Here is a 16,085-nt window from a genome sequence, read left to right on the forward strand (position 1 = left end):
TAATTTCTTCATGTTATAGGTGAGTAAAAGAAGGTCCAGAGATGTCAAATGTCTTGTCTTGTCCAATGTCATACACTTTATCCAAATGGGAAACCTAGGATTATGACATAGGTTGGTCCCAATGTTGTGAATCAGATTAGACTTTTATAAACTACATATTTACATCATTTTAATCTCATCTTTGGTTTTTAAATCTAGGAAGAAAAGATTATCAAATTATCTTTGCATTCATGAGATTAATTGCAAATGAATTTTGAACAAGTGTCTGGGTTGAAAGGCAGGCTGTACTAAATGCAATCAACACCAGAAACAAACTTAAGGATGTACCTTAATTTACAACACCATAAAAGCTGGAGGAACATGAAGACAATTTAAGAATGTGAATGTAGAACAAGGGAGGGTAAAATGAGCAAGTGTCAGAGAGGATCAATATAACCTCTGACTGAAGGTTATGGTGAGAATTAAAAGTAGAAAATAATATACTTTAGAATATTGTGGCAGACACCATAATTTAACAGAATCAGGTAGTCAATGTTCCTTAACCCTAACAGCATATCTTTTTCCATAGTTTTGTTAGTGTCAAAATAGATTCATAGTTTCATCTTTATGTTTAATTCGTGGTTTGTTATTTACTATTGATACAATGGCCTTTCCTCTACTTTTTTCTAATCTTTTTGATCTCTCTTATTTTATCTCTAAAATTCAAGTTATCAACTTTCCTCTAATAAATTGGTATTTCATGATGTAATAATATGTGAGGAAAACTCAGGATGCATAGCCACGTAAAAAGAGAGAATACTACATTACATATAATATTATAGAATATGTATTCTCAACAATGCACATTTGAATACATTTGTTAGTGTTTTATTAATGTATATTCATATAATTGTCAATATCCATAATACATAATTTATATATTATTTACATATTTAATGTCATTAGTAATATTATATAGGCACCTAAAATGGAAAATTCTACCTTTTCCCCACCAAAGGATAAGAGAAATGCTTATTTTTCACTGTAATAAAAGTTTTACTTTCTTTCCATTTGAAACCATTATTACTTTATTCAATGAAATCACAGTCCTACTGAATCACAAATTAAATTTGTTATTTTTTCCCTACTCTTGATCCTGTGTGTGTGTGTATATTTATTTCACTTATTAGCCATTCCAGCTTTTTGGGTGGCTTCGTAGAAGGAATCTTTAGTTGGAATAGTTAATGTTACTATTCAGCAGGTTCCAAATGCATCTGGTCATAGAATGTCACTGACCCACATTAAGAAGAAAGCTGATAACTAGCTGGTATTTTTTCTTCCAGTAATTTTAGGTGAATTTCTAAATATGAGCACTGAAAAAAATTTCCATTTATATATGTGTCTTTGTATATACATATATATGTATATATATATATATGTCATATGTGCATTTTTACTTCAATGAAGTAGTCATACTTACTCTCACATTATCCCTTTTTAAAAAAAGGATACTGAGCAGGCACTATTTCCTGCTCATGGCAACTACCTGAAGCAATCTTCTCTCTCTAACTGCCATCTCAGGGCCAAGGGACCGATAAGGGGATTACTTCATCATCCCATAGCATAAGTTCATGGAAGTCATGGAGGATTAATGATACATCATCCCAAAGTGAAAGTCCCTCAAGTCCAAAAGACGTGTCACCGGAAACAACCACAGTCACCCAAATCAGCTTCATCTGACCCATAAGTTATGCCACCATTCACCCATTTATGACACTAGTAAAAGAATGTACAACTGCATACACTGTAATTTCAGGAGGTAAAGAACATTACGAATTGCAGTATCATGATAGCATTCATGTAGGAAGTGGCCCCCAAACTGTGCTTTGATGAGAATCAGAGATTCAAAAAGGTAAAAATAAAGAGATCACATTTAAGACCTTAATTGCCACTATTTGGATCAAGAGTCAGTTAGTTGGCTCAGTGGATTGAGTCAATTGTAGAGGTAGAAAGTCCTAGGTTCAAATTTGTTCTCAAACACTTCCTAGCTGTGTCAACCTGGGCAAGTCACTTAACCTCCAGTGCCTAGCCCTTACCACTCATTCTTCTGCCCTGAAACCATTACAAAATATTGATTCTAAGACAGAAGGTAATCTATTTTTAAAAAATAGTTAATTAATACTTAGTCTTCTGACCTACACTATGCTCTAGACATCTCTCTGTCTTGTACAAGGGTCTCATGAAAGACTCAATCAAATGTTTTGCTCTAATCCAGGTATACGTATTATATGATATCATTCTTGTGATCACCCAATCTAGTAACTATCTCAAAAAGAGATGAGACTAGTCTGGTATTATTGGTTCTTCAAGAAGCCATTTTGGCTGTTACAGGAACCACCACTTTTCTCTCTAAGTGTTAACAAACAATTTCTTTTAAAATATATTCTAGAATTTTGTCAGGAACTAGTCGAAGTATGAACCTCTCCCTCTATCCCAGTTAAAAACAATTAGAGCCATCTCCAATTTCCAGAAGCTTTTCAAAGCTCACTAATAATGGACTCGCTTCTTATATCTGAAAGTTCATTCACATTTCGAGGATGCAGTTCACATGGTGGCTGGAGCTCCATGAGGGCAGTGAGTTAATCTACTAGACTTCATAGTACTTTGCTTTTAGATATAGAATGCTTTCATTGTCACTGGTCCATTAGTTATGAATGACTGTAAGATTAATTAATTCATCCTCTTCTGGTAGAGGAAATCATAAATTGACTGTCATTTATCTGGAAAGTGAAAGAAATGTAGCTTAATCTGCTTTGCACAGTCTGTCTACATTGCAGTCTTGACATCTGATTAATGCAATGATTGTTATGAAAAGCTAAGCTCCCTTGATGAATACAGGAATACACTTCACAATCTAAATCTAACTGATGATTAAGGTAGTATGTACAGCATGTTCTATTTTGTAAACTATATAATAAACTATATTAGACCTATTCCAATAAATTTTTTACTTAAGTAAAATGAGCGTCACTTAAAATACTATGCCTGTGTTTTCTGATGATCTGTTATGAAAATTATATTCACATTTTCCATTAGTTCTTTCTTTAAGAATCACTGTTCTGAGATGTATCTGGAGGCCCAATTGGCCACCCTTCCAAAGCAGCCACTTTTAGGATATTCAAAAAGAAGGCCAAATAATAAAATAGAAACAATTTTCTTTAACAAATAAGGGAAATTTACAAGGCCAGGGACTTCTGGTAAAAATTTTTCCTCAATATAAACATGCAAATTTTTAAAAAAGGACTTACATCATTCAATAATGTGATTTTAGTAATAACCATCAAGTTTCAGACCCACAAACATTTCTGCAAAGAGAATAAAATTAGATTACAAGATGATTTGCCTCCTAGAACTCCATTGTACTTACTTGATATGAAGTCAGATAGTACTCATGCTCCAAACTAGAAAGAAGGCTAGGATAATGGGGGTTAAGGGAGGTGACAACTGGAGAAAAACTATCGTTGTATCACTGTGCTAGCAGCCAGAAAAGAGATCTCCCCAAAGGGACCAGAAGAGACATGCAGGAAAATAAAAGAGTCATTCTATCTCTCAACTAGGCACAAAAAGAGAAAGTTTTAATGAGAAAGGAAGTTCTATGTGTCTCTTCAGAATACACTCCCCAGTTCTTCAAATATGGGGCAACTAGATGGTAAAGTGGATTGGGGTCTGGAGTCAGGAAGACTCATCTTCTTGAATTCAAATCTGATCTCAGACTCTTACTAGCTGTGTGATCCTGGGCAAGTCACTTAACCCTGTTTATTTCAGTTTCCTCATTTATAAAATGATCTGGATCTGCCTTCGAAATGGCAAACCACTTAAATATTTTTGCCAAAAAAAAAGAAAACAACAAAAAAAACAACAGCAACTCTTAAATGGGGTCATGAAGAGTCAAGCATGATTGGAAATGACTGAAAAACAAGAACAAACTTCAAATATACTCAGGATTTATCTACTTACTTTCTCTCAGGCTAGAGTTTGTATAGTCTGCTCCTCAGTTGACTGATAGTTAAGAAAAAAAAATGCCCCCCTTTGCATTCTGTGTTTTGTGCTAGGTGTAAGAATCCTTAATTTGACTTTATTCCTTTTAAGGGGCAGATCTATTTTGAGAATATAGAGGAAGCAATGACACAAAAGCCAAAAGCATGCAATTAGCAGGAAGGAGTGGTCTATTGTGGCAAATGCTTCAGAAAGATCAGGGAGAATAAACAGAATTAACCATGGGATCAAGAAATCTGGAAATCAGAAGAATTTCAAAGTTTGAGAACTAGGAGGGAGAGCAGACTCAAGGGCAGACTGGGTCTAGAATATAACTGTGTTGGTGGAAGGCTAAAATAGAGTGGTTACTGGTATTAGGCATCTGCCATTTACTAGCTAAACAACTGTGAACAAATCCCTTCAAGGTGCTTCATCTATAATATAGCACCTAAATTACAGCATTGACATGAAGAGCAAATTAAATAATATATGTAAAGTTCTCTGTAAACCTGACAGTGAAATTAAAAGTGAAATTAATTATCCAAGAGGCTCAAGAACTATTAGATCATTGTGTGAGAATTGGAGGAAAGGGAATAAACATTTATCTAACACCTGCCATGTTCCAGACCCCATGCCCTCTTCAGAGAAGACAGGGCACAAGGCAGAGCTGGCACTCTGGGGAGCTGCTCCTTTCCCCCTCTTCCCAGCCCCCAGGGAATTTTTTGCATGCCCCATCCCTCTGTCCAGTAGCCCAAAGCAAGCACTTTCTCCCTTAATTCTCTGTGGCAATTGGGTTGGGGGGACTCAAAGACTGATTGAATTTGCCCTCTGGGCACTCAAATAAGGTTTGCCAAGCTTGCCCTAGGCTAAGTGTTTTTTACAACTACTATCTCATTTGGTTCTCACATCCCTACCAGGTAATTATTACTATAATCTCCATTTTATGGTTGAGGAAACTGAGGTAAATAGGAATATGACATCATGGTTTGATAAATAAGATGAGATACACAGTGCATTCAGCCCACATACGCAGGCATCACACATAGTGCTCTGCCATAGTACCATGGAATGTTTATTATATAGGTTTTTGGTACATGCACATAATCAATTCTCTATGAATGTGACATTCTACAGTTTGGATATTATCAAATCACCTAAACAACACTCTTGTTTACAACAAAGTTTACAACAACTACAACAAAGAATTTTGTGATCATTTACTAGGTTTTATGACATTCTGTGATAGATATGATTAATGTGAATAAAGCCATTTGTAGGTTAGTACCCCTTGACCTGCTGAGAGGATCATTGTGCTTTTGGTCAGCTTTCACTATCCATCATCATTGCTTGAGAGATGAACAACAAAACAAGTTAGTATCTAGGTATAAGGACTTTAGGGAGACCAATTTTGGGGTTTTCCTCAATTTACAAGTTCTGTTTTTCTTGTGTTACTTTGAAATGCCTAGCAATGTTGCTTGGCTTCTATTCCAACAAGTTCATTCCAGTGTGGAAACTGTAGGACAAGATTCATTATAATATTTATTGTAGGGCCTTGGAGTGTATCTTGTGTTTGAGAAAGGAGGGGTCATAGGCTTTTATTCTGTCTTTGGGCTTTTATTCTGTAATTGTAAAATCTTGGGGGTACTAACCCAGGGGGCTTAAAGTAGGGTACATATTTATTGATCCTATAAGTATTTGCTCTCATGTTATTTCTCCTGTATTGGAGAGAGAATAATCATAACAAGTGCACTAGTGGGGAAAATTTGGGGAAAGAAGTCACAGAGTGGGATCAGCAGGGGGCTCTCATTCTGGGGTATGCTTTGCTGACCTTCATTCCTTGAACTGTGACCTTGTCAAAGGGTCGGGGTATGATGGCCTCCGGCATCCCAAGTTCCATAAGACAGGGTCATTGACTTATTTAAGATGTCCTTGAAAGGAATGTCCTTGAGTAAAACCTAAACTAATTATAGAGTTTTATCATTAAAACATATAATTTAGAAAAAAAATTGGAATCAAAGGGGGGTTCCTTAAAAATATTAAATAAACAAGATTGTAAGGGTAATATTAACATTGCCTCTAACATGAAATATTAGAGAAGTAGTGTTCCTTAAGGGATAGAGAGCTAGATGTGGTATCAAGAAGGTCTATATTCAAGTTATCTCTGACTTACATTGGCTGTGTGATCCTGGATAAATCACATAGCTTCTTGAGATATAGTTAGAGCTTAAAGACTTATAAGGTACTGACCTATACTGGTAGAGGGAGTTTCCACAATCCAGAGTCCCCTCTACCAGTGAACTCACAAGTCCATTCACTATCCCTATTCTTAACATGAAGTGAGTCACATAGTAGGTGCTTTATCAAATACTTGTTGGCATGATGACTTACTTCTGGGCCAGGGGTAAGTTCCAGATTTATCCTCCTTTATCACATTCTTACCCCTATCATATATGCAAAAAAAAATGTGGGGAGATAGAAGAAAAAGAAATTCTATTTCTCTCTTTTTGCCTGTAAAACAGCAATGCAAACTCCTCTACCCAATCTAGTGATTGGAGACAATTATTACAACTACAATAATGAAAGTCATTTCCACTTGTGACCATAATGTCCTAATATAGCTATGTTTGAACTGGAGCATTCATGTATTTTTTTCATGACAACTAAAGAGTTATACTGAGTATTTAATCATTGAGCTTAATGTGTACACAAGCAATTACATTTAAGAGAAGTGCATTTTTTTTTCCCAAAAGGAAGTAGATAAAATTACAGCATGTACTCTGGGCTCAAGTAATAGAGCATTACCAGTTCAGCCTCGCCTCAAACTAATTTACATTGTTGGCTTCTCAGACAGAAATGGATTTTTTCACTTTTACTTTCCTGTTATACAGAGATAGAGCAGATCTGTTTCTTCATCATGATAAGAACTGGAAAAATAAGGTAGGTGAAATCTTCTGCCTCTTTTTCTGAGAGTATGAAGAAATTTCTGAGATCACCAGCACAATTCCTAATTCTTCTATGTCCTAAATAAAAATTATACTTGTAGTGCTTGGGATATCAACACATTTTTAAATTGTTATGCAAATGACCTGAAGAGAGAATGGTTAGAGATTGTTTTTTCATAATAGATAGAAATCTTCTCTAAAGTATTGATCCTTTCTTCCCCCTAGTTTGGCCACTTATGCATATCTCAAGAATGAGGATTAAGCTACATATTTTTTCTGAGGTCATTTCTGGACTGCCTCTGAAATAAATGCAATTTCATGTCAATATATATTTTGATATCTATTTTCATTGCAGCAGCTTTCTTAGAAAGAATGAATGCAAGAAGAGCATAGAATCAACTAAGAGTCTTTTGAACCAACCAAATGTGTTGGACATTTACAACTAAAATCTCTGTTCTTCTTATGTCGGGGGAGAGAAGAAAAAGAAATTCCATTTATACTTCTATATCTTAGGAACATTCATTCATTCAAACAACTCTTGATATCTCTTTCAAATGTATTTTGAAACATTAGCCATCCTCTCCCCATTCTAGGTCTGTGTCCAAGTCAAGTTTCTCATTTTGGTATTTGTTCTATTGTCTTTGAGCTTCTCTATATGAAATGTGGTCCAACGATTCCACTCTTTGGTGTGGTGCCAAGTAACATTATTCTTGTTCCTATGGATATTTTATTCATAGAGCAGAACTGATTAGAAATAATGAAGATTTGGTTATTATAAAGTTGAGCCTTTGGTGTCAAGAATTGGGTTTAACCTCTGACAAATACCAACTCTGGGAACCATGAGTAAGTAATTTAACTTTGGAGTGTCTTGGGCAACTAAAAGCATAAGTTAGCATCAAACTACATTCTGCCCAGGTTGATAGAACCTAATAAAATAATAATATAATACCAGAGTTTCTCTGAGAGGCAGAAAAAAATGTGGTTGTTCTCCCAATATATAGCCACCCTTTAGCTTTAGAATTGTCCTGACCCTCAGTCATTGAATTCTTGGCACTTTTGTTTAGGCATTTCAAATGTCTTAGGAATAATAATTATAATCTCACATTTATATAGGAGCTTTCAGGTAACAAAGAATTTTAAAATTACATTTTTTTTTTCAGATTCAAGCCATACAGTTACCCTGTGAAATAGGTAGTCAGTATATTTAATCTAATTTTACATCTAAAGCTTAGTTACCCTAGCTATAAAATTAGGCTAAAAATATTCTCACTACTTATTTTACAGGGCAGAATCAAATTAGAGAAAGTGCACATTTAAGCTTAAAATAAGTAAAATGATTTTTAGCCTATACAGTATTATATTAATATGAAAAAATGTCATTTGAAGTGATTTGCTCAAAGTCACACAGCTAATAGTGGCAAAATTGAAACCTGAACCATTGTTTACTCTGCTACTTCTGTATTATTTTTTACTTTAAATGTTTTTATTATTTTTATTTTATATTATTTTATGAGAAAAACAATAGTATTGTTTTGAAAATTACATCACTATATCATGAATTTATTCCACTGCATATGCTTAATATTAATGATAGTAAAGATTCAGATATCAATATCATTAAAATGACAATTTTGACATTTGCAGTGATGTAATGCCCTATTTATAAAGAAGTTTACACTATAATCACGCACTAATAGAATAGCAGGATAAAAGACATATTTAAGATTATGTCTTAATCTTAACTGAACTAACTGAACTCATTTCTTTGAATTTTTTATCAAACATTATTAATTGTTGATGTTAATTTCCAACATAAAAATTCTACTTTATCCAGCATTAATGATACTTATTCAGTATTGGTAATTGCTGACATGTTCAGTTGTTCAGTCATGACAGACTCTTCATTTTTAGGAGCAAAGAGGCTAGAGTGGTTTGCCATTTCCTTCTCTAGTTTTATGTAGGCGGGGGTTAAGTGACTTGCCAGGCTCATACAGCTAGTAGATGTCTGAAGTTGCATTTGAACTCTGGTCTTTCTGCTCTTTTTGATTCTTGGCCCAGTGCTCTATCCATTGTAACACATTTGTAGAGGAATTTAAAACTTGCATGGTCTCACTTGATCCTCATAAGAACCCTGAGAGATAAGTGAGACTGTTATTATTATCTCCATTGTACAAGTGAGGAATCCACTACAAAAGATTAAGTGACTTGCTGAGAGTCACATAGGTAGTGGGTACAGGAGGTGAGGGTGTAATTCAGCTCTTAAGGACTCCAAGACCGTCAGGTCACCCACTGTGTCACCTAGCTTCTGTTAGAAACTAGAGATTCAGAATTTAAGTTACAATTCATTCAGAGTTACTCTATTTCAATGTAAATTGAATGTAATGAATTCAGTGTAAATGTGAGCACTATGGACATATAAAGTTTGGGGAATGAATGAACATATTTTCCATGCTAATATAAATCATGATTTATGCTTTAAAAAAACTAATTCTTTGCTAAATCAGTCTTGGAAACCATGGTCATATTTTTAAAGATTCATAGACTATTAAAAATTAAAATGTAAATTAAATTAAAAAAATTTAAAGGGATGCATTTCCTTGTTAATTAATTTGCTGTAAACATATCAGGTCTTATATCTAGTCTATCTTGTTAAATTAAACTTTAAAATTTAAATAAAATGAATCTTTAGTTGTCATTTGGTCCAATACTTTATTTTCCAGATGAAGTAATTGAAGTTTGGATATCTGGACAAGGTCTTCTAGAGTAATATTGCATCTGGACAGCAGCTTAGTGAAAATAATAAAACATACTCATTAGGTTTTTGCCATTTTGTTTTTTGTTTTTAATGGACATACTGCACTGTTCATGTGTGATTTAAATGACTTAAAAAGACAAATGCAAATGATAACAAAAATGTCTATTTTCAAATCTGAGATTTTTATTAAAAATTAACTTGGAGTCATAAATATAAAGCTAGAAATAACCTCAGGAGCTGTCCAGTCTGACATTCTCGTTTTTCCTGCTGAGGTAACTGGGGATTGCCCTGTTTATTATATCAGTGAGTTACTCAAGGTCACACAGATATTAAGCAATATTAGAGGCAGGAATGGACTCTGAAAACTATGGCATAGGAAACCTTTCCTGACTCCTCTTAATTTGAATGCCTTCTCTCTGTTCATTATTGTCTATTATACTGTATGTAGCATTTTTGTACATAGCTGTTTGCGTTCTGTCTTCCTCCTTATTGTGAGTTCCTCAGGAGCAAAGCTTGTCTTTTGTCTTTCATTGTGTTCCTGATACTTAGCTAAGTTTAGCACATAGTAGGGGCTTAGCACATATTTAGTGACTGACTGATTGATTATAGAGTCTGTGCACTTTCCATTTTGCCACAACCTGGAGAAGTTCTCCTGCATCCCTCTCATTCCTTGTATTGATAATTATTTTTTTCTATTTCCTTTGTTTTTTTTTTTAATTTTCTAGTAACACTCCCCCCCCTTCAGAAAAGTTCCCTCAAGCATGAGAATCTTCTCTCCTCCATGTCCCAACATCTTTTCCTTAAAGTTTTTTTCCTTAAAGTTCTCATGTTTGCCACAAGATCTGAAAAAGGAAATGAATATAGTCTGGGAGGAATTGCAGGGCCAGAGAAGTTACCCAAAGGCCAGTTAACACCAAAAAAAAAAGGGAAAAGAAAGGAAAAAGAGCATTTCAAGGAAACCAGTAAATATTGGAAATTGAGAGCTATTGGAAGTTGGGATCTATTTAGAAAGACCATAGGCTTATTCAAACCCCACCTAAGACAAGGAATGAGAGGCAGAACAAAAGTGTGAATAGATAAACAAAAACAGAAAAGTCCTGGGATGTATGATTTATTTTCTCTCCCTCTCTCTCTCTCTCTCTCTCTCTCTCTCTCTCTCTCTCTATATATATATATATATATATATATATATATATATATATATATATATATATATATATATATATATGTCTATTTTAAACTCTTACCTTCCATCTTCGAGTCAACACTGTGAATTGGTTCCAATGGAGAAAAGCGGTAAGAGCTAGGCAATTGGGGTTAAATGATTTACCCAGGGGCATATAACTGAGATGTCTCTGAGATCACATTTGAAACCAGGTCCTCCCAACTCCAGGCATACCTCCTCAGCTACTGAGCCACTTAGCTGCCCTTAAATTCCTTTATTAATTAATACAGTGTAAACATATTATCAGATCTTACAAACTCTGTCTAAAGATGAATCTTGTATAGTTGTACCATCCTGTTGTAAGCTAATAGAGCCTTTTTCAATGTTTTTTTTTTCTGACTTTTTGGTTTTTTTTAAAAAAACCTTTTGTCTTAGCCTCCATACTGATATTATTTGTAAGGCAGAAGAGTACTAAAGGCTAGACCATCGGGGTTAAGTGACTTGCACAGGGTCATACAGCTAGGAAATATCTGAAGACATATTTGAATACAGGTTCTTCCAACTCCACGCCTGGCTCTCTATCCACTGAGTCACCCAGAACCCCTGGCTTCTTAGTTAACCTAGTGTTTATCAGTTGTTGCCTTTTCTGGTGTTGTGAAACTATACAAATATAGCTTCTGAAGATGTCTTAGCTTTTTAAAAGACATTGCTAGTTAATATTGGCTTTCAACAGTCATAAACTAAGATGGCAGGAAATTCTTCACTCCCCAGTGTGTAAATTTAATGTGAATTTCTGTGGAGTTGTAAATTTCTGTTAACACACATCAGGTTACTTCTGCCAATATTAGTTGGGGATTTGAGACATTTGTGCAGCAAAGAGCTACAGGGCAAGGGTTGAATGAATAAAGATGAATTTTTAAAGCACTTATTTATATGCCAAGAATTGTACTAAGAGCCTGAGATACATATACAAAAGTGAAAAAGTCCCTGCTTTTAAGGAGCTTATAGTATAATAGGGAAAGACAATACCAACATAGATTGTCTTGATCAGAGTAGTGAAGTCTTTCACAGTTGATTATTGTTATAATATTATTGATACTGTATACACTGTTCTCCTGAGTTTGTTCACTTCCTTTTGCATCACCTCATATAAGTCTTCCCAGATTTTTCTGAAAATATTTTACTCATCATTTCTTATAACACTATAGGATCTCATCACAATCACATACCACAACTTGTTTGCTCACTCCTCAACTCATGGGCTTTCCTTCAATTTCCAATAATTTGATTTGGAATCTAATGATTTATAGGTGTCTGTTTTCTATCCTGACACTTTGCTGAAGTTGTTCTTTATTTCAGGTAATTTTTATTTAGTTTTCTAAGTATTTCATTCTATCATTTGCTAAGAGTGATAGCTTTATTTCCTCATTGCCTATTCTTGTTCCTTCAATTATCTTCTTTTCTTATTGCTATAGCTAGCATTCCTACTACAACACTGAATCATAGAAGATAGACCTACTTGTCTCACAGCTGATCTTATTGGGCGGGTCACTAATTTATATGCATTATGGACAATGCTTGCTCTTTGTTTTAAGTTGATACCACTTATCATTTTAAGAAAAGTTCCATTTATCCCTATGCTTTCTTGTATTTTAATAGAAATGGGTTTTGTATTTTGCCAAAAGTTTTTTTATATCTATTGATATAATCATATTATTTTTGTTATTTTTATTATTGCTTTGGTCATTTATGCTTAGAGTTTCCCTAATATTGAACCAGTTCTGCATTCCTGGGATAAATCCAACCTGGTTGTATGATGTTTGTTATGTACTGCTATAGTTGCCTTCTTAGTATTTTTTAAATTTTTTATCAATATTCATTAGGAAAATTGTTTGATGGTTTTCTTTCTCCTATTTTTATTCTCTTTGGTTTATATATTAAAATTACATTTTTGTCATAGAAGAAATTTGGTAGAACACCTTTACCTATTATTTTCAAATAGTATGCATAGTATTGTAATGAGTTTTTCCTTAAACATTTGTTAGAATTCACTTTTAAATCCATCTGTTTCTGGGGATTTTTTCTTATGGAGCTCATTGATGGCTTATTCAATTTCTTTTTTATAAAATATGAAAATTTAAGTTCTCATTTATTCTTCTATTAATCCTGACAATCTTAATTTTTGTTGATATTCATCCAAAATATTCATCTATTTTACCTTAGAAGATAATTTTATTGGCATATAATTTGGCAAAATAGCTCCTAACAATTGTTTTAATTTCCTCTTCACTGTTGATGCATAAAAACTTTTCATTTTTGATGCTGAAAATTTGTTTTTTCTTTCTTCAAAATTAACCTGTAGTTTATTGGGTTTATTGTTTTTTTCAGTAGGTAGAATTTTAGCGTAGACTAAAAGAAGTTAAGGAAATTAGAGGCTAACAAAAAGGAGAGTTCCATGTATGGGGGATAGAAAAGGAAAATGTCTAGAGTTGGGAAATAGTCGAAAGTGAAGGATAGCAAGGAGAACAATGTCATTGTATTGCAGAGAAATTGGGGAAGTGTGGAAGGTGTAAGGAGTAAGGAGATTGGAGAGATAGAAAAAAGAGGAGGTTATGGAGGACTTTTAAAGAAAATGGAGAATCTTATGTTTGATCAGAGAAGGCAATAGGGAGTATTGGAGTTGATTTAAGAAGGAAATGACATATACAAGTTTGCATTTTAGGAAGAAAATTTTGATAGCTGAGTGGAGGATGCACTATACAGTGAAGAGAGATCTGAGGCTGGAATACCAACCATAACAGACTTTTGCAACAGCCTAGGTTGTAAGCTGAAGAGGAGTTGTACCAGAATACTGACATCAGAGGAGAAAAGGGGAAACAAATTGATGTGCAGAGATATACTCCAGAATTTGATAACTAATGGTATACATGGGAATAAAAGAGTGAAAAAACAAGAATCACACCAAGTTTGCCATTTTGGATAACTAGGATAGCATTGCCTTCCACAGTAATAGGGAAGATAGGAAGAGAGGACTTGATAAAAGATTGATAAAAATGATAAAGTATGTTGAATGTAACAAGACATCTAGTTTATCTGTAGGTAGTCAGAGACTAGACGTCAGGAGAGAAGTTAGGGCTAGACAAAGAAATCTGAGAAAAATTAATCTAGAGATAATAGTTAAAGCCAAGAGAGATGGTGAGATTACCAAATGAAATAGCATAGAGAGGGAAGAGAAGAGAACAATAGCTTTGAAGGACACCAATGGTTACTAAGCACAAACTGGATAAAAATTTGGCAAAGAAGACTTAGAGGGAGGTAGGAGATGAACCAGAAGAAAGCAATGTGATGAAAATCTAGAGAGAAGAGTGTATTCAAGAGAAGAGTGCCATGGATAGTGTCAAAGATTACAGAGAAGTAAAGAAGTATAGAGTTCGAGGCATTTAAGAAATCATTGGTAACTTTGTTTTCTTAAAATTTATTTTAATTATCATGCAAAACACACTTCCATATTGGTCATTGTTATGAGCGCCCATTCATACAAAACCAAAATCTTAAAACAAAATTGTAAATACACTTACATAAAAGAACATATACATTGATCCACATACATCTACTCCAACAGTTATTTCTCTGAAGGGCGAATAGCAATTCCCATCATAAGTCTTTTAGAATTGTCCCAGATCATTGCATTGCTGAGAGTAGTCATTGGTAACTTTGAAGAGAGTTGTTTCAGTTGATTGATGAGGTCAGAAGCCAGACAACAGAGTTTAGAAGAGAGAGGAAAAGCATAGATCATAGACAATGTTCTTTAACAATTTAGACAGAAAAAGAAGGAATATAGGACAATAGCTAGCAGTGATGGGGGGATTAAGTGAGATTTTATTGAGGTTAGGGGTAGATATGAGTATGATTGAAAGTAAGGAAGGAAGCAATAGAAAAAGAAATGAAAGATAAATGAGATTGGGTATGACAGAAAATGTGTTTTGGTGATGAAGCCAAGATAGAAGAGGATTACTTATACCTGTAGAAGATTTAATTTTGGCAAGAAGAGGTACCTCTTCACATGAAACAAGTATGAAGGAGAAGAAAGTGAAAGAAAACATCATAATGGTATGAGATGAGAAGGGCAAAGTGGAAACTCACAATATGAATGACCCCAATTTTTTTTCTGTGAAGTATTTGCCATGGTTCTCAGCTGATAAAATGGGGGAGGGGGAGGGAGATTGCAGGAGGTTGTAGGAGGCATGAGGTGGAATGAAAATATTTGGAAGTCATCCTGGTGAATGGGATAGTGATTTAATTAGTTGAGATGTTTCATAAATTTGTAGTGTATCCAATTAGCATAGCTTTGTGATATAGAAAGGATGTATGAAAGAGGAAACATACTTGTTTTCCCCCCATCTTTTCAAGAAGGCAGACCAAAGAGGAATGGACCAAATTTATATAAGTGATAGCTAGTTTTATACAAAGAAAACACTTTCTAATGATTAGAACTATACAGTAGAAAATTGAGATGTCTTCAAAGAAGGTGATTTCTTCCTCATTGGAGGATTCTAAGTAAGTACTGGATCATCATTTGTCAGATGTTTTGGAAGAATTATTTATAGGTTATACTAAATGTGTTCATAAGTACATGGAAATTCTGTTATTACATAATCATTCCTAGCACATAATTTGGTGGTTGTTGTTCAGTTTGTTGTGTCTGACTGTGGCCTCATTTGGTCACAAAAAGCTAGATAGCACAGTGGATAGAGAATCAGGCCCGGAACCAGGAAGACATGAGTTCAAATGTGGCCTCAGACATTTCCTAGCGGTGTGACCCTGGGCAGGTCACTTAAACCTATTTGCTTCAGGTTTATCATGAGTAAAATAATCTGGAAAAAGAACTGACAAATCACTCCATTGTTTTTGCCAAGAAAACTCCAAATTGCTGAATTTGAAAGGGTCTTTAAGATAATATATATAAAGTTCTTTGCTATTTTTATCATGATAAAATGTGATATTTTTATAAACACTCAAATAAATTTGTAATATGGCCAATTTGATTATTCCCTCTAACTGCATGTCATGCAAATAGCTCAAGAATAACTACTTTTTCTGTGATTTCTGGCTCTGCCTTCTAAGTTTGTTTCATGCCACATGCTAGAGGCCCTCTACTTCTAAGTTTATCATACCTGTTCCATGTAACATGCTAGAGGTCCTTCTCCCT

The 16,085-nt window shown here is 34.3% G+C and overlaps 1 protein-coding gene across 1 annotated transcript in view; it reads left to right on the forward strand.

Moving 5' to 3' along the window:
• The window catches only part of TRPC6 (transient receptor potential cation channel subfamily C member 6), a 166,533-nt gene that overhangs the window by 68,299 nt on the left and 82,149 nt on the right, over positions 1 to 16,085 (forward strand). The gene's annotated exons all lie outside the window — the stretch shown is intronic.

This window comes from Monodelphis domestica, chromosome 4 (genome assembly GCF_027887165.1).
Source record: "Monodelphis domestica isolate mMonDom1 chromosome 4, mMonDom1.pri, whole genome shotgun sequence".
Taxonomy (NCBI): domain Eukaryota; kingdom Metazoa; phylum Chordata; class Mammalia; order Didelphimorphia; family Didelphidae; genus Monodelphis; species Monodelphis domestica.